Consider the following 23,723-nt stretch of genomic DNA (forward strand, 5'->3'; position numbering starts at 1 on the left):
TACCAAAGTGTCCAGAAAAGGGCAAGAATCACATATTAATTCCATACCGCAGGTTTATGATGGAATTTTCTTTCTCAGGAAGGCACTGAGAAAGAAACATTAAAAAAAAAAAAAAAAGAGCAAAAGGAATGAGCAACTGTCTCTAGCCTGGTCTTATCATGAGAATTGGTTCATTAAATATTTCTGAGGATGGCAGAGTCATCTAACTCAATAGAACCTCCTAGATGTTCCTCCTGACATGTAAATCATCGACAAGCAAGAGAAACCTACAGCGGAGCTGAAATTTACTACCCCAGGACGTGGCCCGAACTGGGTTGGTTCTCTTCCAAGTGACAAGCCCTGCCAAACGTTCAAACACCTGCTATAGTTATCAGGACACATATTCCCTTAGACAATGGAGAAACAACTCATCGAATAAGCCAATACGTAAAATAAAGTGCCCAATATGTCCTCCGCAGAGGCTGATAAAATAAAACATTTAAATGAATTCGACTGAGTACTTCCAAACGGCACACCTGACAATGAAGAGGATGCACAGTGGCGGAAGCCCCAGAGAGAAGAGCAGTACTGAGCCATCTTTCTCTGATCCTCAAAAGCTCAACCCAGATCTAACCTTCACGCTCCTCCTCCACAGAACCCGACTTCCTGCCCCCCGGGGGGGGGGTGGTGGTGAAGAAAAGTGAAGTAGAGGAAAACAATAGCAACAATAGTAAAGTTTAAAATTTACACGTTACAAGGGGCATGGAATAAAGAATGCTGTCCTCCCTTATTTATTTAGGTGAAGAATGATGCTTTTCTCCCTTTCCTTGTTATTTTTTTCTTCCTCCCGTACTTAACACCTGTACAAAAGTCCCTGACTTAAGAGGTAGGGCTTAGCTAATGAGGTGTGTCAACACAATTGGAAGCCCATTTCTAAATGAAAATTGCACTGTGCTGCGAGCGCAATCCCTTCAGATTGGAGAGAGCATTTATAAAGCAGCAGGGGGGCTGGCTGGTGATTTTTCTGTAAGAAGGGGCCTGTAGGGTTACCACAGCTCAGGGAGAGAGAGCTTGACCTAGAGCTATGGGCGAACGTGATAATTCTCCCCCAAATTAGTCATATTTCTCCAGGTTACCTTCAGAGATAGTGAGGAAAGGCAGATATAATCCCTCTCCTAATTGTAAACCAGCACCAGCCTAATTATATTCCCATTTACCCCAGATACTCTAAAATCATAGGCTTTCTGTTTGCTAATTCCTCTTATTCATGGTTTTATGACTCCAGAGGAGGCTTTCGGGAGTACGAATTGAAAAACAGTGTAGTGAGTTAGTTCCACATAGACATTAACTATGAAAAAGTAATAGAACAGAGGAGAAAAGGGGTGGGAAGAGAAAAAGCCTCAGAAGTAGTTTCGATGGTCTCAGTCGAGGTTGGGGGAGGAGGAGAAGACAAGGCCTTATCATGGAAGTGTGGGGGTGAAGGTCATAGATACAAGAGAGCAAAGCCGTGTTCTAGCCATCCAGCCTGTACTTCAAATCCATTCAACGCTCATTCTGGGATACACCCCACTCCCTTTATCTTAGAATGTGTTCATATTTAAGATCTACATAATTGTGTTCAGGAGAGCATGTGATGTAATAAGCACTGGGTATTATATAAGACTGATGGGAAAAAAATTAGAACAAGGTCTTCAGTTTGGTAAAAAGCCTTGTACCAGTGTAAATTTTGTCATTTTGATCACTGTTACTGTGTAACCACAGTGTAAGCTCTTAACAGGGATGCCTGAGTGGCTCAATCGGTTAAGTGTCTGCCTTTGGCTCAATTCATGATTCCAGGGTCCTGAGATTGAGTCCCACATCCCGTTCCTTGCTCAGCAGGGAGCCTGTCTCTCCCTCTGCTTGCCACCCCCCCACCCCCCACCCCCACTTGTGCTCTCTCTCTGATAAACAAATAATTAAACTTTAAAATGTAACATGAGAAGAGGCTGGGTAGAGGTGTGTATGGGAACTGTGTACTAATTTTGCAACCACTCTATGTTTAGAATTAGTTCAAAATAAAAAATTTATTTAAAAAAAATCTATGTAACTCAGTATTTTTATTTCTCTTTATTAACATTAGCTCTGGGAGGGACCCACAGACAAAAGTTTATGGGGTGATGCTAAAAATCATAAGATGTTAGGAGCTGAGAAGCAAGACAAAGGGTGAAGGTCACAGTGGTAAACAAGTTTTAAGTCTTTCAAGGTACTGTTATCTCCATGCTCCTTGCCCCAGTCCTCACCCCATGTGGTAAGTGTGGTTATGTAATGATATGTTGGGAGGAAGCATGTGTGGGGGTAATGGAAGCGAGAGAAAAAGAGAGAGATCAATCTACATAGTTCTTTATTGAAAATGAGTGCTCTTAAAACTGGTTTAAATGCTTTATTCTTCTGTGGTTTTTTGATCCAAGTGAATAATGAAAACCTTCCAAGTTATTGCCAAGATCACACAACATTTATCTCTTGAGATTTCCCAAGGCCACAACAAGAAGGCGATCAGAACACCAATATTACAGGGTGCCACTCTGATGGAAGGTCTTAGACTTCAGTTGGGGAAACGTCCATTGCTGGTTCACCAGATCAGTGCTAGCTCCAGGATAGAAAAGGAGGAAGATCAAGGTCAAACAGGGCCAAACGAGCAAACTGCCTGAAAGGAAATTTCCTTCCTTTCAGAAAAGTGGACACTTAAGGTAGAGATACATGACTACAAAACAGTGTGGATCTAGTATTTGATCCTCAACTTCTATAGCTCAAGGATTTTAGTGGTCACCTGCCCCAGATGACGGGGAGGCCCACATTTATACCAAAAGCAAGCACCCTCACTACCTTGTAGGTAAGCTGAGAGCAGGGAGAACGTTCCAACCATCTTCACACCACACCCATAGCCAGAAGAGTTCCTTCAAAAGAGCTCAAGCAGCATGGCTTGAATTGATAATCCAGAGTAAGTCTAATAATTTCCCAGGAAAATTTTTGCTTTAAAGCAGGCAGGTTGTCTGTGTTTTTGGTTTTTTGTTTCTTATCCATGCTAGGAGACACCGAGAAATTGAATTTAAATTCAAAGGTTGCTTGGTAAATATGGAATCAGAGAAATGGAAATCGCATGGCCTCAAAAGATGATATTTTCACCCAACTATGCAGCCTAGTGAGTCATTCCTCTCCACTGAAGGGTTATGTTTGCTGATTTAATCACATATTTGTGTTCTCTAGTGAAGTTACTCTCTTTCTTTTGAATGCCATTCTTTCCCTGGAAACACATTCATTCTCACCCCACTTTTTTTTTCTGAATTTCATAAAAATTCTATTATTTGTATTTATTATCACTAAGCTTCCCATTTTTATTTCATCTTTTTTTCCCCGAGTCTTTAGAACATTTTCCCAACTAACTTGTTGATTTTTTGAAGTCTAGCTTAGGGCCTTTCCTGCCTCATCTGCCCTGCTGACATTTTCAGGGACTTCAATATCTGATTCAATTTTATATACATGACCATCGCAGGTAGGGCAATGGATTAAGTTCTGGAGTGTACATAAACATTTATGAGATATGGTCCTTGTTTTCTTCGTGTCACGTCAATGTGGCATTGACGAGTCTGTTTGACGACTTCAGACAGTCAAAGAGTAGGGAGCCCTTGCCCATGGGCTCTGGAACAAGGACTGCTTGGATTCATGCCCTGCCCTGTCACTTGCTTACTTGAGGGTCACTTACTCAACTCCTTTGTGACTGTTCCTTCTACTCTGTAAGGTCCTAGTGACAGCTAACTGAGTTCATAGGATTAAATTTCTTGGAATAATCCCTGGTAAACAAACAAAAACAATGTGTTTGCGAGTTTTATGCTCTGCTTTCTCAGCTGCTAAAACCTTTACTTCTACTTCTTTTCAACTACCTATAGACACAGAGACACTTTGTATTTATTATCGTGTGGGTGGTCTTTGTCTCTTCATTTTCTGACACTGTTGTCCATAATTCTGACATTGTTGGGTAATATTTGCCTTTGTGTCCATTCACTCACTCATCCACTTATGAAACGAGTCTTTGTTGTGGAACTTTGTTGTGCAACTTCTCAATGCCAGGCTCTTTTAACATTAGAGATTCAAAGATAAACAAGATAGGAATAAAGCACCTAGCCTCATGAAGCCCTTAGAGAAGAGAGAGGTTTATACAAAGGAAACAATAAATAGGATAATTACCCAAAATATGTGATACAAGAGCTATGGAAAAAAAATGAAGAGGATGCTGTGGTAGCTATCAGAGCAGGAACACCACTTGTGAACACACGTTTGGAATGCATCGTAAGGTGGGAGGGGTGGCAGCAATCTACTAATGGAAGAGCTTGGAGGCCATGTTTAGGAATTTGGATTTTGATCTAATCAAAACCATATTCTCAGTATGGTCTCTATATTGAGAGGAGAACAGATGGTAGGGGCAAAAAATGAAAATCAGAGTCCATCAGGAGGCACTTCCATTGTCAAGGCTGTTTAGATGATGAGAGGTAAGAATTTTAAGATCTATTTTGAAGGGAAAGCAGACAGTACACCTTCCAAGTAGATGTATGAGCACCATGGCAGGACAGGCTGCTATCTCAGTGAACCAAGAAGTGAGGCAGGTGGATGAGAGATTGACTGGGGTGGAGTAAGGGGTGCTTGGAACCAATTTATTTATTGAAATTATATAATAAATTAATTAAGAGAAAAAAATTGGATCTTGAATTTAAATCCACTAACGAGTGATGATACATGATCAAAAAGGTCGTTTCCCGACAGAATTAAAAAGTAGGTAATGTTTGTCCTTGGCTTCACAATCCAGACTTCAAAAATATTATCAATAATTTTTGAGGGCTTACTATACACTAAGTGCCTTTCAACTGCCTTCTCATTTAATTCTAAATGCCTACAGGCCTTTACTATGATATGCTGAATTTTATAGATGAAGCCAAACTGAATCTCAGTAAAAAATCTTTTTCCAATATGATGGAACCAGGGGCAACACAGCTAGAACCAAACCCAGGCAGCCTGAGGTCCTAACCACTAAATAGAAACAGTAAATAGAACCGCTATTTTATACCATTCATGATATCTCTGTCTGTCTTTCTCTCTCTTTCTCCCCCCATCCCCTTTTATCCCCCCTCCCCCACCAAACACACACACACACACACACACACACACACACACACCTCTCTTTACAATAAAAAATCTTTCATTGGGAAGAAACTGTTACTCTCAGTCTTTCCAAACCCACTAATGACCTACAGAGTCTTGATGAATTCCATCTTTCATTTCAATAGCACAATCACTAATTGTGAATATCAAGCTTGAACAAGGCAGTAGAGAGATACTTCTCAGGGAGACAGAGCAGCCTTCCTGGTGCCTCTGATAGCACATCATAGCCAGCACTGTGGATAAATGTGGCCTAAGCCAGGAAAGGATAAATGATACATGATTTGGAAGAAATAAATGACAGGAGTGTTAAAATGTTTTAGGGCATGGGACATTCAAATAAATGCTATTGGATGATTTATTTTCCAAAAGGTGTTATATTCTCTGCTGAAACACACCTATGTGTCTGCCAGAAATGTGGCTGTAAAAAATCTATGTGTATAAAATATTTACACTGTAGTGAGCTGACCTCAACCTTTCATTTACCAAAGCCACTGCCTTAACTCCAAGACCACATTTCCAACTTCCTCCTAGACTTCAACACTTGGCTGCCCCACAGCTATCTCAAGCAGAATGGATTCAAAATTCTGCTCATTACCTTCTCTCCAGAGGTTTACTATTTGAACTCTCAGTTAATGCATCATTACAGTCGTCACCAATCCTATAAACTCCGGAGTTTTCATAATCGCCTCCTTTACCCTCTATCAGTCCAATCCAATGCAATAGCAAATGCAGGAATTTATTCTCCCTAATCATCTCACACATCTACCCATCTTTGCCATCTGCATTGTGACTCACGTAGTCTGAGTCTTCAACGTGTCTCAAGTGCAATATCTTAGCCCAGGTTTTCTAAAAATCAGAGTTTAAGGCAAAGCAAAAACATGAACATTTTATTGAGGAGAAGGATAAGGAGCAAGGAGAAGAGGAGGTTGGGAAAAAAGAAAAGCAAATGCGAGATGATCTATTATGGAACTGGCACAGCTTCTCAAAGAAATCCAGGGAATTTTTCATTGCGGAGGCAGAATGTAAACATTGCTGGGAAGGATCTATGGGAAAGGATAAGAAAGGCAAGCAGAATCTTCCATCTTTCACTGACCAAAGTCCACCTCTTGGACTTTAACTTTCCCACACTTCCATCTTGATTACTGGATCTGTCTGGACAGTCACTAGAGAAGTTGGAATCTCTAAGTATCCACTCAGTAGGACTAACACTACAGCTACTGTGATGCCCCCATTGCAATGGGTGGCATGACATTTGTGAGGAAGCCCAGACCTCATCTCCTGGGGAAGGTGTAAGCAATTGGTGGTGATAGGAACTAAGGCAATCAAGATTGCAGCAGTGCATGATTTGACCTGTTTCTCAAACCCACCTGGACAGAAAGTGAGGTAACTCACCAAGGTTGTGGTGATGAAACAAGCTGATGTGAGGACACAACTGACCGAGTACGATAAAGCTCACTCAGTGCAGCTCAGTGCTGCTTCCATCCTCTAATAATATATGATCTTACATGTAAACAAGGTATCCTCACTTCTTCCCCAGAGAGATGTACAAATCTGGTTTTATCCAAGGTTGTGCCAGTTGCCATCTCTTAGAACAACTTGAAGAGGTTAACATCCCAAGCTACATTCCCAGCTGCTTTGGCCAATCCTATAGCCATATTTATGTATCATACCTCTCTTCTCCCTCCATTTCAATTTTTTTCTTCCTTGACCAGAACTCTAGCTGGTCTGTATCTCTTATCAATTGGGTGACCAAGACCTTCCTTCTGAAAGGGACTGAGCTCTAATTTCCTTCTCCTTATCCTTGTCCTTGGGTTGTGGTTGCTACGATTGCCCATTCACAATTATAGGGCACACAAGCACCAAGGAAAGGCTCAATAAATCCCCTCAGTTCTACACATGTTCCTTCCTGCTCTCATGCGTAGTAGAAGCTCTGGACCCTAACAGTAGTTAGAGTCAATCACCCTGCCCTATAGAATAATCCTTTTTTTTTTTTTTTTTTTTGCCCTGATGGTCTACTGCATGGAAACCACATAGGAGCCAAGCAGTGTTTATAGATTTCAGTTTTAACCCCACAAAGCCCAAATTTTCTAGGATAAGAGGTAAGTGTGAGAATGAAAGTGTCATTAAAATAAACAAATCCTATTCCTATCCTTTCATTCTTCATCCTAAATATTTTTGCTATCAGGGACATGGCTCCACCTACTTGTAGGTACAACAAATATACTGACCTTCCTCCTCAAAAATTGCCCCTAAGCTATTGTCCTAAATATGTCTTCAACAGGCTATGCCGTATTTTATCAGGTTTCCTACTTGTGAATTATGAGGAACACACATGGATATCTGGGGAGTGAGCCAAATATTGTACCTCCCTTACAAAAAAAAAAATATATCTCTTAGCCCAAGGCAATATCTTGTGGGATGTTGTGTCAGTGGATAAACCTATTGGTAAAGGACTGGAATGTAATGCCAGTATTGGTACTGCAGGGAAGAAAAATAATCCCAGTATTTTAGTTTCCTATTGCAGCTATCATGAATCACCACAATTAGTGACCTGCAACACAGACTAGTATCTTACAGTTTTGAAGATCAGAAGTGCAACATGGATTGGTCCAAGATCAAGGTATTGGCAAGGTGCATTCCTTTCCAGAGGCTCTAGGGAGGAATCTGTTTTCTTGACTTTTCCACTTTCTAGAGGCTTCCAACATTCTTTTGCTCATGGTCCTCTTCTTCTATTTTCCAAGCCATCAATGTTGAGCTGAGGCCTTTTCACACTGCCATCTTTCTGGTTCTCTTGCCCACATCTAAGCACCCAATTAACATTGGGCTCATCTAGAAAATCCAGGATAATCTCTTTATCTTAAGGTCAGCTCATGAGAACTTTAATTCCATCTGCAATTCTAATTCCCGTTTACCATATAAGCTAACATATTCATAGGTTTCAGGAATTAGGACATAGACATGTTCGGAGGGGGGAAGCATCGCTCTATCTGCCAAACTCACATCCAGAATAATGCATTTGGTTGAACCACATAAAATTGTCTTTTATGTAGCACAAGAATGGTCATATATTGAAAAATTCATATGCTTCAAACTGTGACCAGTTCTGGTAAGGATGATTCACTGTCTTCTCCAAAATGGAAGGCGTTCAATGTAATTGACCTATGATCATGTGGCTGGGTCCCCAAAATGGTGGCTTATAAGGGGTGCCAGTCATAGCTGCTGCCAAATTGTACATTTTACCGTGTTAGTTGCTAGATTGCCTTGGTAAGTGGAAGACTCTACTGTTGAGCTCATCTGAAGAGTCCATTGCTGCCACCATGGTCACTCTATTTATAGGTCTATTAGAGAAATACTGGAGTATCAAAGCAGTGCTAGATGAAAGTCGCAGTATAGCACAACTAATCCACCTTGTATTTATATCCTCTGTTATTATAGCATGAACCAATGATACATGGAGACTTGGGCTTTGTGGGCAACTTCCCCGGGGGGCCAGGTAACACCACCTAAAGTAAATGGGAAGCAACACCCATAGTATTTTGGCCAAATAAAGACAGAAGATGGGGAAGAATTGGCAGATCAACTGCTTTCCATTTATTTTTTTTAAGACTTTATTTATTTATTTGACAGACAGAGATCACAAACAAGCAGAGAGGCAGATGGGGGGGTGGGGCAGGCTCCCTGTCGAGCAGAGAGCCTGATGCAGGGCTCCATCCCAGGACCCCAAGATCATGACCCGAGCTGAAGGCAGAGGCTTTAACCCATTGAGCCACCCAGGCGCCCTGCTTTCTGTTTTTTTTTTTTTTTAAAGACTTTATTTATTTATTTGACAGACAGAGAGGTCACAAGTAGGCAGAGAGGCAGACAGAGAGAGAGAGGGGGAAGCAGGCTCCCTGTTGAGCAGAGAGCCCAATGTGGGACTCGATCCCAGGACCTGGGAACATGACCTGAGCCGAAGGCAGAGGCTTAACCCACTGAGCCACCCAGGCGCCCCTGCTTTCTGTTTTTGACAAGTTCTGAGTAGAGCTGCTATTCAGCCTTGCCAGTTAGCTGTGGGGTTTTGGTTTTTTGTTAGACACTATAACCAACTCACCTTACATTGGCTTAGTTTCGTCTCCTGCTTCACTTTCCTTTTCCTTCGCTCCTACTTTCCCAGGCCTTCATGCCTCATCTCCACCTGCTCCCCCCAAAACTGAAACACCAGCATGCATATTTTGCCTCAGTTTCTGAGACAAGCTAGCTCAGCTAGATGAGGGGTAATACGAGGCAGCAGACTCGGAATAGGATTTTGCTATAGAATTGCCCACTGGTCTGAAGTGTACTTAGGAGGATCCCTAGATGCTGGTAGTTTCCGAGTTCTTAAAGCTTATTCCTGGTTAACTGGAAAAAGAATACATATGCAAGAAATGTCTCTTATACTTGAGGCATTCATAATGATGTGGATTGTTATGTAGGCTAGTGATTTCTGAGGGCATTGGAAGCCTGAATAAAAGAAAATGATAGGCGTAGGCACCTACTTACCAAGTTAAAACACACTGTTAAAGCCACAGACAGCTTGAAAGGAGGTTTGTATCTCACAGAGCTATGAAGGGTATGCCGGGGGCTGGCCTTGCTCCAGAGGAGGCCCAGCCAACTGGTGATGTTAGGAGATGAAATGACTGATTGTGACTGTCAAAGAGGTTCATGAGCCTGCTTAGTGACACTGCTGGGTCAGTTCAGGCCAGGGAGAGAAGCAAATAGTAGAGGTTGGGTTTGGGGACAGATGGAGCCAGGGGGATCTGGGCTGATGCATAAGCTGGGTCTAGTACAATAACCATAATATCAGCCTCCAATGGCCTCCCTTCAAGTCCATCCTTCTGGTCAGAACTGTTTTTGCCAAAACATGTCAATCTCCTACAAGTTTTTCTGAAATGTTAAAACTTTACATGCCTAGAAGCCTACTCAGGGCATTTTCCTAATCTATCTACCTTCCTTAATCTTTTCCCCCCAACTCTACTCTGCTCCCCTTTTCCTATCTTTGAATGCAAGACCTGTTCTTCCTCCTCCCTGGAGTTCCCCCCCAATCTGCCTAGTCTGATGGACTGCAAGTTTGTGATCAAAGTGGCTAACAAATGGTAGTTTTTCAGTAAAACCTTCTAGGACATCCAGACAAAAGAAGTGACTTCCTCTTCTGCGTTTCCCAAACACTTAACATGGACCTTAAGACCCAAGTAGAGACACCGATTCAGAAAATGCAGCTGTGATGTAGTAGAGAGGGCACAGGACCTGAGTGGTCTGGGCTAGAGGCTGTATTCATTTGCCAGATCTACCAAAGCTAGTACCACCAACTGGGTAGCTTAAACAACAGAAAGTTATTTTCTTGTAGCTCCAGAAGCTTGAAGTCCAAAAACCAAAGTGTCAGCAGGGTTGGTTCCTTCTGAGAACTCTGAGGAAGAATCTGTGCTATGCCTCGTCCCTTGTTTTTAGTGGTTTGCTGTTCGTCTTTGGAATTCCTTGGCTGATAGAGGCATCACCCCTACTTTGACTTCATCTTCACATAGCGATTAACCTGTATATGTGTGTCTTCTCCCAGTTTTCCCTCTTTTAGAAGGACTCCAGTCATAGCAGATTAGGGGCCCATCCTATTCCAGTATGACCTCATCTCCATTTAACTAATTACATCTGCAACAACCCTATTTCCAAATAAGGTCACATTCTGAAGTACTAGGAGTTAGGACTGCAGGATATGAATGAAGGCAGGAGTATAGGGGCAGAAAGTAGGGAGATACAATTCAACCTGTAATCTCAGAATTCCATAAGTCTCATAAGTTTTCTGGGCGTCATTCCACTTATCAGTAAAACACAGATAATAATACAGTTATAAAGCCTAGATGCAAAGAAGATCAGTAACTATGTTTTGGAGCTGCTGGATAGAATAGCAGAGAAAGAGAAGGGATTAAAACAAAAGAAGTTTTGCCTAATTTAGATAACAGTGTCTGTCACTGAACAATTTGCTATATTAGAGTAGAACCTGGGGTTAAAATGTTGGTCAGCATATAGAATACAGCGAGAGTAGAGAGTAGTAAGTTCTCCATTCATACCTAGTTTTTCTTTAAATGGTGAGAGAAGAGAGAGCAAAAGCTAGAGCAAGCAAGGAAGAAAATTAGAACATATTACGTGATCTTTCTACGCCTGTTTCCACATCTAAAAAAATGCTTATCTCCTCCAGGTATGAAAAGAGCACCATGAGTAGAAAGCTAGCTACCTCTGGAAATGGGTTAGTGAATAGAGATTAGCATCATTTATTTGAATGTATGTGTTGTTCTACTTCCTCCTCATGCTTCCTTTTCCTTTTTTCATACATATCTTTCATCATACAAGTACTGAATTCAGATTTTCTGTCTGCATCCACAAATACTCTGCCATACTCCTAAATAATTTCCTTAAGATATATATATATATATAATATTTCTTTATAAAATTTTTATTATGCAAGTGGGGAACAAAAAAATCTTTAGGGTCAAATCATTCTCAGAAATCACTGGCATTGAAAATAATTTGCATTCATTAATTGATACTGTTGGAAAATTGTATAGTAGAATCCCTAACAAAGGCATTTTGCATTATTCACCAACGTGTAAATGAGGCTGTCAATCTCATTACACAATAAATAAGAAGGTTATAATGGTTTTGCATAGTTGCAACTATTAATGCTTTTAGCAGAGACTGCCTCATCTTAATTTAAATATTTAGAAGACCCTCAAACACACACACATCTACACACACACATACGCACGCGCACGCGCACACACACACACACAGAAGGAGACAGTAAGAAAGTGAGAGCAAGAGGGATTCTTCCATCAGTCTTCTGGCAGATAACAACTCAACATCTCTCCTATCTCTCACATCTTCTGCCTGGGATTTTCACGTCTCTCAATATCAACTCTGTGCAGCACTCAGTTTCATCTTTTGTAACTGGTATTTATGGTCTTATGTTATGCAGACTGCTGTGAGTGTAACTAATCCAAACCAGAGTCCCTCTACTCAAGGCTCAGCAAACCAATAAAAACTGACACTGAGCTTTGGCAATGAACAGAGATAGGCTATTTCTTGCTATAACGCCACCCAGGAGAAGGAGAGCTAATGCTCGAAAGTCCCCAACTCTCTGATGACTTGCAAGTGAGTTTTTAAGGGCAAAATTTGGGGCAGAGATCTTCTGAAAAGGTGGAACCCATTGATTGGAGGCCCGTCAGGTCATATTAGCAGATGCTCTGGTGCTCCTTTGTCTGGTCCCTGGAGGGCTTTTCCACCTCAGTAGACCTGGAATCTGAAAAATATCTCCATCCTTTAGATTCAAGATTTCATTAGGTACCTCTGGTGACTCTATCTTTAGGGCAGTGTTGATGAACACCTTGGAAGCTAGTGGAGTTCCATTCCTATAGGTTCCTTGATTGATCCATTTGTGCCTGGATGATGTGATCTCTAGGGTTCATTCTTTCATCTAAGCTGACAAGACAGACATTGGTGAGAAAAAAAGACCTGAAATTGAGTACAGTAAGAGTCTCTTATAATCAAACAGATGGAAGCATACATGTACATGAATAACAACAATGTAAAACAGAAGACACGATAGAAATCAGTTAAAGTGTGGGCTCAAGTAGGGAATGATCTCCCGTAGACGGGGAGGAGGGTGGAGCAAGAACAGGGCAGAGGAGTGTCAGTAGACGGCTGTCCACGAGGAGCAGACTTTTTGAAAAAGACAAAGGCAATAAAGGAGTCAAACTTGGCTAAAGTTGAGCCTCTTTATGAAGTGGGAAGAGACAATGTTGTGTAGTTGAAACGTATAAAAATGCCATTTTTTATGAAGATTTTATATATTTATTTGACAGACAGAGATCATAAGTAGGCAGAGAGGCAGGCAGAGAGAGGGGGAAGCAGGCTCCCTGCTGAGCAGAAAGCCTGATGCGGGGCTCGATCCCAGGACCCTGGGATCATGGCCTGAGCTGAAGGCAGAGGTTTTAACCCACTGAGCCACCCAGGTGCCCCAAAATGCCATTTTTTTTTTTAGTCAAAATTGCATGTTACCGTCAAACTGTAGAAGATCTAAAAAGCCCAAAAAGGAGACTGAGCTTAGTTTCTTAAAAAATTGGTGACCTTGGAGAGGAGGGCATAAATGGTCAATATTCTGAGAAAAAATGCACTTGATAATGACGAGCTCGGGCTGAAAATAGGAAGAGCAGGTAGGAAGCCCTTGCAATGCTGAGTGCTAAGATCCCAAGCCTCCAGCAGACCTCATACCATTCAATAAGTATCTCCTCTTTCTTACATCTACGTCCTATTCCCCTATTTAATCAACATCCTTGACCAATTCCTTTGGCTTCCCCTCCTATCCCTGTCCAGTCATAGGCTTCTTGCCTCTCCATCTGGATAAGTGAAGCCCGGCTCAGCAGGGAGATGGGGTCAGTCAGTCAAAAACTGTAATCACATTTATCCTGATGCTTACTCCATTTAACCATAATATTTGTTCGCATGTCTCTTTCTTTTCCATGTGACCATGCTCTTCTGAAAGGCAGTCATAACTCCCTGTCTGTGTGCCTAGAACCTAGCAGGGAGATAGGCACACACCAGGTGCTCGATAAATATTAGTTCAGTCAGCACAATACCCACCGTATTGACTTAGGGGGAAAAAAGTGCTTATTGTATTAAAATTTTCCCTGACCTCCTAGTCAACATTCTGGCTCACATGTGCTTCATAAGCCCAGGGCCCAGCTTTTTGGGGATACCCCTAATCTAAGATATTATAAGTATCTAAAGTAATAAAATATAATATAATCCCTATGAAACGTTTCACAGAGCCTTATTAATGCATTTAGTAAGTTTTCCTTAGGGTTTGTCATGCAGCGTTCTGGTCATATATAGACGTCAATAAGTATTTGTATATTGATTAATTAGAAAAGCATTTTAGAAATATTGATGACCAGTCCCTCAGAACCATCTTATGAAATTAATCTACCATGTAGTCTTACTATGTGAGACACCATAGTAGGTGCCAAGGGGACCTTGGATGGTCTGAGGAATGTACCAGAATCCCAAAAGAAGTTCTTATGGCATCAGCCTGTTTGTACCTCTAACCAAATAAAACTTGAAAATTGACCTGATGAGGTGATCTAAAAGTCTCTTTAGACTCATAATTTTCCAAGGCTCATTATACAATTTCACATTAGAGCTTTCAGCTCTTTAGATCAAAAAGTAATAGACCAAAAACAAACTAAGAGTATAAGCAATATTTAGACCATTGTAGGAAAACTCATCCCCCCTCTCAACTAATTGACTGAACCAAAAAGCCCAATTAGTGCCACAATCACTTTACCCTGGAAAGCATTCACTGTACATTAGAACAATCTAATGTTAACCAACATTGTACATTAAACCTAGATCATGTTCACTAGCAAGGAAATCATTTTTAATGGAAAGAATTCAGTTTTAATGTTCTGTAATGGGCCATTTATTAGTATACAAGAGGGTCAGAAGAACTAATTAGAGACTATTTGAGCAAGTGTAAGTAATATGGTTTTCCCAGGTTGCCAATTGGGATTCCAAATCCCAGAGCAGAATACTTACATGCAGATATAATATCAGATTTTACATGCCTGTGGGATTATTTGAGTGCCCCAAAGCTCACTTTAAATGCCAGGTTGTGAAAATTTGCTTCAGTAAAGCAAGTTTAAGTCACATTTGTCCTTTTGATTTTTATGAGATCTGAGCAGCTAAAAGCCCACTTACTTTTTTTTTTTTTTAAATTAGGCTCATGGCATTCTTTTTTCATTTTATGTACTTCAGTATATAAACACAGAAAAGCAAGATATATTCTGTTTTTTACACAGTCCAACATTCATGACAATAATTATCTGAATTGCTCAATTCCCACTATGTTGCTGTTTGCATGCAACACACTTTACCAGCATTTCCTCAATGTGAAGCCCTCCTAACAGTTTCTTTTTTCAGCAGTTGTGAGAAAAGCTGTCTGAGGAGAGGGAGTAATTTTGGAATTTGATAGCAAGGCCCCCGAGGATATGAAAACTTGCTCAAAATGCATTGTACAACTGCCTTAGGCAAGTAAGGTATACCCAAGCTATGAACATCTGGCTTGCAACTATTATTTACATAATGAACTCATTCTTTCCCACCCTCAGTATTTACCTCAGGATCCTCTGCTCTCTCCCTCAGGGAGTGTTCCAGAATGCAGCTGAGCCATCCTACACCAATCTGGGCCAGCTGGTAGCCAGCATGGCCCCTACTGCCTTATCTCCTTCTTCAAGTTCAACCACATACTTTACTCCTCATGCTTTTCCTTTATGACCTGCACTTTCATTGTTTCCATATAAGGTATTTTCTTTTCCTGAAAGTACAAATTTCTCCTTGAATCAACAACCAACACTCTTTTCCTTTCTTTTTTTTTTTTTAACCATTCTGTACTGATTACCTCTTTACTTGCTCTGTTTTATTTTGGATCAAGAGTAAAACCTCTATAAAACAAAAAAGCATAAAAGTCAGGCTTATGATAAAGTTACACAAAAGAAGTGTGCTGGGTGCCTGCATGGCTCAGTCGTTAAGCATCTGCCCTCCGCTCAGGTCATGATCCCGGGGTCCTGGGATGGAGCCCTATGACAGGTTTCCTGCCCGGTGGGAAACCTGCTTCTCCCTCCCTCTCCCACTCCCTGCTTGTGTTCCTTCTCTTGCTGTGTCTCTCTCTCTGTGTCAAATAAAAACAAAAACAAAAAATTGTGTTTACCTAAAGTTAAAAACAAATTAATAACAAAATTATTCCCCAGATTAATCTATAAGAACAATGGAATCTACAAATGCAATGGAACAAGATGACAATCTGATTCTGAAGGTAAGATAGAATAGCAAAGAAACACGACTTTTCAAGGTAACCTTCTATTAGAAGAGGAGGAGAAGGAGATTTGTCCTATCTAACACCAACACTTCTATTAAAGTTATAATAGGAACATGTGGCATTTTCATGGGGCTCTATAAGTGGAATAACGGAAAAGAGAGTGTCCTACAATAATCCCACACAAATAGCACGAAGCAGGAACTACAGATTGGGGGGGAATAATCGTTATTAAATCAGTGGGTCTAGGACAATTTGTTATCTACATGGAAATTAATTAAATTTGATTCTTAACCCATATCATATCCAGAAATCAGTTACTAGTTGTAGATTTAAGGAAAGTATGAAAGGTAAACCTATGGAAATTATAGAATAAAATATAGAACACCTTTGCAACCTCTGAGTCCAGAGATTTCTTAAATGATACTAAAACGGGCACCAAAACTCTTTTCCTTTTTTTTTTTAAAACCATTCTTTACCGATTACCTCTTTACTTGCTCTATTTGATTTTGAATCAAGATTATAACCTCTATAAAGGGCACCTGGGTGGCTGAGTGGGTTAAAGCCTCTGCCTTAGGCTCGGTCATGGTCTCAGGGTCCTCGGATCGAGCCCCACATCAGGCTCTCTGCTCAGCATGGAGCCTGCTTCCTCCTCTCTCTCTGCCTACTTGTGATCTCTCTCTCTGTCAAGTGAATAAATAAAATCTTTATTAAAAAAAAGATTATAACCTCTATAAAACAAAAAAGCATAAAAGTCAGGCTTATGATAGTAAAAGATTGGCATATTGCTACAGTGAATCGAAAAACTTGAATTCATCCAAAGACATAAGGAGTTAAAAAGAAAAATCACAGAGGGGTGCCTGGGTGGCTCAGTCAGTGAAGCGGCTGACTCTTGGGTAGGGGCGGAGTCTCGATCTCAGCATCTCGAGAGCGAGCTCCTCCTGGGGCTCCGTGCTCCTGTGTAGTCCGCGGGGAATTCTCTCTCTCTTCCTCTCCCTCCACCTCTGCTCCTCCCTGTGTGCTCTCTCTCTCTAAAACAAATAAGTAAATAAAATCTTTAAAAAAAAAAGGAAGACAAATCACAGAACAGGAGACTCTCCCTAAACGCTTTTAACAAAAGATTTTATGGAGAATCAATAAGCAAAAGACAACATGATAGAAAAATCAGCAGACACAGGAATGCGCATTGTGCAGCAAAGGTAAGTAGCCCCAAGCCTGTGCAAAGATGCTTGTCCTTGGATCGGTTCGGGAGAAGGCTCAGTTGGATAAGCAGGTTAAGTGTCTGCTTTTGGGGCTCAGGGCTCCTGGTCAGTATCTCACGGTAGGGGGAGGAGGCATAGAGCCCTCTATAGGGCTTCCTGCTCAGCGGGGAGTCTACTTCTCTTTCTCTCTCTCTGCCCCTCCCCCTGCTCTTGCTCCTGTGCGTACTCTGTCTCTCTCTCTCAAGTACAGTGTTTAAAAAAAATTCCTATCCTCATTGATACTCAGAAAAATGTACATTAAGATCTCAGGAAAAAAGTGAATAATTGATTTTGTGAAAATTAAAATGATGATAAATTAAAAAATAAAAAAGTAATCAAAAACAAAGTGAGAACCTCCAACACACTGCTGGTGATGATTTAAATTGTTACAGCCACTTAGGAAAAAGTTTATTCTCACAGTGCTAAGGAAAATTGAACATAGACATAGCTTATAATTCATCCATTCTATTCCTAAATATATATACCACGGTCTGAATGTTTGTGTCTCCCCCACATTCATATGTTGAAACCTAATTCCCAAGGTGATAATATTAGGAGGCAGGTGATTTAGGTCATGAGTCTGGAACCCTCAGTGATCAGTACCCTTATAAAAGGAACTAGAAAAATCTCCCTTGCCCCTTCTGCCATCTGAGGACCCAGAGGAAAGGTGGCCATCACCAAGCAGGGTCCTCATCAGACACTGACTCTGTTGTCACCTTGATCTCGGATTTTCCATCATCCAGAACTGTGAGAAATAAAAGTTAGTCTATTAGCCACCCAGATGATAATAATTTTGTTACAGTAGCCCAAACAGGCTAAGACATAACATACATTGGAGAAACTCTTATGTTTGAGAAAGAAGACACATATATAAGGATATTCTTAGTAGCCCCAAATGGGAAATGATTTAAATGTCCTTCAACAGGATAAACCGTGGTGTATTCACATGATAAGACATAGGAATGAACATTAATGAATTACTAGCATATGCATCAGATGAGGCCATTGGCCCAAGGACACTTGCCCCGGAATATTGTCCATGTCCTCAGGGTTAGGACAAGATTACCAGTATTATACCCATACTCCAGCACTTAGGAAAGGGGAAGAAGGTGCAGAGAACAGCAATTTCCTCTAAGGAAGTGACTGGGAAGTCACAGACATCACTTCTAATCACGCTACTAAGAACTTAGTCATTTGAGCATACAAATAGCATAGTCATTTGAGAGACTGGAAAACATAATCTCTAGCTAGGCAGCCAAGCGCCCTTTTAAATTTGGGTGAAAGTTCTATTCTTACAGAAAAGAAAGTAATATGATATTTCAGATAGAGCTATATAGCCTGTGTATAAACTCTACCCAATCCCATTCCCTCTACCCTCACTCTGAACTTGAACTCTATCCCGAAATTCTTGTTTATCATTCCTATTCCTATGTATGCATCCATGACAATAACTTTTTTTTTTTTTTTAGTTTTTAAACTAAATATGCATGGTGTCACACTGGATATATATTTTGCACATTTTCCCCATTCATCCTTAAATTCTTGAGGTTTTTTTTCCTTGCTACTAGTTTGCTCAATTTACCTGCTGTATAATGTTCATATGTGAATGTAATACAAGCTATTTATTAATTCTCCTGTTGGTGAAAATTAGGTGGCTTCCCATTTTTCTCCCAAGTCCAGAGCTCAGAAAAAAAGGTGTTAGAGATGGTCCAAGATGGGGATAACCACACTCTGAGCTATGTGCTGTGTCAGTACTATGAAAATTAACAAGGTGGAGCATATTCAGGAAAAGGAAAACTTGCTTTTAATCTCCTTCATGGGCATTTTTTCTTCCTCATTTTCATAAATGATAGTTGCCCTCAAAGTTTTGTCCTCGTATTGTTCGATAATCTCCCCCGATATAATATTGTCTGCTCCAGTGAATCCAAGTATATAGACAGCCTTGGCAGGATTTCAGACTTTCTCACCTCTTAGAACATCTCGGTACACCTTCCTTCCCTCCTTGTTCTTCCCTTCCCTTTGCCTCCCTCTCAAATCGCCCCCCACGCCCCCACAATACACCAATAGAGAGCAGTTCAGCTCCCTACCCCCACCTTATTTAAATCTATCGAATTTTGGGGCTCCTGGGTGGCTCAGTGAGTTAAAGCCTCTGCCTTCGGCTCAGGTCATGATCCCAGGACTCATGATCCTGGAGTCCTGGGATCGAGCCCCACTTGGGCTCTCTGCTCAGCAGGTAGCCTGCTTCCTCCTCTCTCTCTCTCTCTCTGCCTGCCTCTCTGCCTACTTGTGATCTCTGTCTGTCAAACAAATAAATAAAATCTTTAAAAAAATCTTCTTAATTTATCGAATTTTTCAGAGTGGGGCATATTTAAAAGCTAAAATAATAATACAATTTGAAAAACTGTATATGGTAGCTTTATTAAGTTCTTGACAAAGGCTCTCTGTTCCTCTAGCCTGAGTGTGTTTGCTGTTATTTGTGGCATGTCTCTTTGGGTTGGGGGGCTGGGCAGGGAGGAGTGGAAATGGAGTGGTCATGTTTCTACCTAAACACATGAGGGTATCTATTTGTGACATCCTTCTTTGTGTGTGCATGTAGGAACACTTGCTTTATGTGTCTCCTCTAAGCATGAATTAGCACTAATTGGTTTATATACCTGTTGTGTGTTTCAGCCACTTTCACTCTATGAATCATGGACTTGAATGTAGTTGACAGAGGTAGCACTAATTAATTAATGCTAACTTTATTTTGCATACCTAGAGTAGGGTCTTGTATATTAATGCAGATTTATGTAAAAATAACCAAATTAATACTGCTGTGACATTTCTTTTAATGGGATCAGAGCTTATTTCTAGAAAGAAACAAGTTAAAGTAAACATCTGCCTCTAGGAACTATTTTTCTTCAACCAGGGTTGATTTTGATCTGTCTCACAGAGTTATTTAAGGGAAAAAAGTTAGAAAACCTCTTTAAATATAACATGCAACTTAAATGCTAAGGCAGCAAAAAAACTTTTTTTGGGTGGGAAAACAAATCAGAGAGCAAAAAAAGGATGGATTCTCTTTACTGAATCATAACTTAGCTTGAAACACAATCTAGGAATCCTTGACACCACCAGGTTTTTTATAGCTCATATACTAAATACCACAATCCACTCAGCAGTTCATCTTCTCCTGAGTGTCCTATAGGACCTCAGTCAAACTGACTTCCTACAGTCTTGGCCCAGACTCGTGAGAAATCCATCTGGTAATGTTAAGGCGGGACACTCCTGCTGGGCTCCATACCACATCCACCTCAAGAGTCCAAAGAATCCATCGTCTTTTACTTATGCAACAAAGTAAGATATATAGTAACACAAAACAAATAATAAAGCTTCACATACGTCAAAAATCAGCCTCGAGGATGATGAACACTTTGGAGACAGGATCCAGTTAATTGGCATAATGCTTTCTTCTTTCACTTTTTGCTCAACACTCCTGTGCACCCCCCAAACAACATACACATGCACACACACACACATACACACACACACACTGCTTTCTTCAAGACCTTAGTTAATATTATTGACTGGTTGATTGTAATAAGGGGAGGGAAGGGCCTCCAGAACATATGAGATGACTTTTTATAATGATTCATGTACTTACTATTGATGCAAACCGGCAAGATGGAGATGCCCCAAATAATATTTGAGGATATAAAAGATACACTGGAAAAAAGTTTAAAGGGATTTGTTGGTGAAGAGGAAACTATTAAGGGATGTGATGAATCATGAAGTGGATAATATTAGCAGTAGCAGTAGTATCTTAAACTTGTATGGAACTTTTGATTTAATGACATTTGTAGTAATTTATTAATAATTAAACATAAACTGTACCTTGATTTTCTAACTCTATAAAATAGATTTTAAATTTATTCCAGGTAAATTTATCTACCTTTTCCAACACATCCTCATTGATTTACGTAGTAGAATAGTTTTCTTAGCAAGACTATGGGAAGGGAGAAAGAAATAAAAATTTTATTGAGTGTCTACCATGATACACCACATATGTTATTTCATTTAATCCCCACAACAATCATCTGAGTATTATTTTACCATTCCCAATTTTTAAATGAGAAATCAGAGATTTAGAAAGGCAAATAACATTTTTAACGTTTCACTAGAAGGTAGAAGAATTGGGATTTGAATGAAAGTCCATCTGGTTTCAAATTCCAGCAAGCTCCCTTTCCCCTGTCTTAAACTCCTCCCTAGTGAATGTAGTATGTAACTGTGAAGAGATTTTCATGGGAAAATTCTCCCCCATGACCATAACTTAATTTCAAGAATTATTTTAATGGAGGAAACTGACATCAAGTCTCATAGCAAAGCCTGCTAGTAGCGAAAACCTTCGGAGAAATTCTTTGGAATACTGATACCTATAGGGAGTTAGGCAACAGCTTTGCATCCTACTACTAAGTCATTCTCAGACTAAAGCTTTCACTGAGATGTGGCTGATTGCAAGTGACTTCCAAATCCAAACAAGCATTTTAGGTCTATTTAATAGATCAATACAGCAATTCACTCCCAGGCCCCTGAAATCATTTGTTTGGACCTGATGTCTATGTAGTCAGATTGAGGTGTACACATTAGCATGTGCAGGGAATTACACAAATAACTTGCATTGAAAGATGTTAAACCAATTTAGATTGTGTGAAGGAGGCAGTATTTAACTCATTTCCAAGTGACTGGGATTAAATGGGTCATTATAAAGGCGATGCCTTCAATGAGCATCACAAAGGAAAATAAACCTTTTGGTCAAAAGATACACTCTATCATGTTCAGATGCAACCTAGCAGAGGCTAGAGAGAAAAAAGTTAAGAAAACCTAATATAAGTTGAAGGGTTTTTTTTTTCTTCTTCTTTTCCTCCTTCTTTTTAATCATTTCTATTTGAGAGTGAAAGACTCTCCCAAGGGAAATAGCAGAGGACCTGTTGCTTGATTCGCTTAAACTCACTGGACAAAACACCAGAGGGGAATAATTTTGCCTTAATTCCCCAGAGGAATGGGGCTATGCGGAACTAATAATAATTTTCCATCTCTAATTTTGATGACACAAAAACCAGAGTTATGTGCTTATTTGATCTAGTGTTGGATTGGATTTTAGCGGCAACATTTCATACCAACTGAAGTCTGTTAATTATGTGTGCTGGGACCCCAGCCAAAAAACTATTACAATAGTCTGAAGGGAATAAAGTAAAAAGTTTTAACATGGATCCTTCCATGAGGAACAGAGAATTGGCAGTAGAAGGAAAATTTCATTACAGCTGAGGTGTGACTCATTTGTCAGGTGTCGAAGTAAAAGAAGATTCTCCATGAGAGAAACAAAAGAGATTCCTTTGAAAAGAGAGTTAAAAGGATGTCCTTTGCCGATCAATGAATGAGCTTGCCCATAGATGTAATGCTGATAGGAGTGAAGCCATATAAACACTCATTCATTTATTCTGTCATTCAATAAACAGTTGTCTTATCAGCAAGTACTTTGCCAGATGCTGTCAATTTAAAGAGGAGTAAGACTCCCTCCATGTCTTCAAGAGAGGACAAACTGGAGAAAGGAGATATAAATAGATAGTAATAATGTAATATCTTCAAGAACAGTGAAATAGAAGCACAGAGAAAGAGCATGTCACTTGCCATTGACCGAAGCATAGGGACATCTTCCTAGAGGACGGGAAAGCTGAAATCTATCTGGAAATGTGAAGAAAACCTAGCCAACTGGAGAGGATAGTGTTGACAAAATAGGAAACTTCATGGGCCAAAGGAAAGAAAGGCCATAGTTGTGTTAGGAACTGTGAGTAGTTCGATGTTGAAGCAGAAAGAGCCCTAAGGGGAGAAGTAGAGACCAGAATATGGTGAGCAAAGTGAGTCTTCTTAAGGAGCAAGGGCTTCATCCTAGAGAGTGGCTCAGTAAAGAGGAGACAATGGCAGCTAAACAGAGAAGGGACTGTAATGTCACCAAAGTAGAGACAGGGTAATCAATAGGAAATCTCTTATAATAATTATGCCAAGGGATAATAAAGGCTGACTAAGTGACACTAAGGATAAAAAAGAGGAGACCATCTGAGAAATATCTGAAGGTGAAATGGAAGCAGCTTGATGACTGAATGAGTGTGGTAGATAGTGAAAGAGGAGAAAGACCCAAACCACAGAAGTTTAAATGAGAAAGGGTTAGGGGAAAAATGAAAGGTAACTATGCTTAGCCACAGGGCCAGGACATAAGCTAAGAAGAAAACATAATAAAGACGTGTAGGGAGAGACTACCTGAGTAAACCTGATAAAGCATGCCATTTCCCTGGGCTAATGTCTTCATTTTTACTTGTAGTACTTGCATTGATGACATTGAAGGGATTCTGAGCAAGAATCCCCCAAATCTGAGTTATTTTGACCTGAAGTTTCAAATGGAGATC

The sequence above is a fragment of the Mustela putorius genome, unplaced genomic scaffold, assembly GCF_011764305.1.
Source record: "Mustela putorius furo isolate JIRA1106 unplaced genomic scaffold, ASM1176430v1.1 tig00537227_pilon_pilon_pilon, whole genome shotgun sequence".
Classification (NCBI taxonomy): Eukaryota; Metazoa; Chordata; class Mammalia; order Carnivora; family Mustelidae; genus Mustela; species Mustela putorius.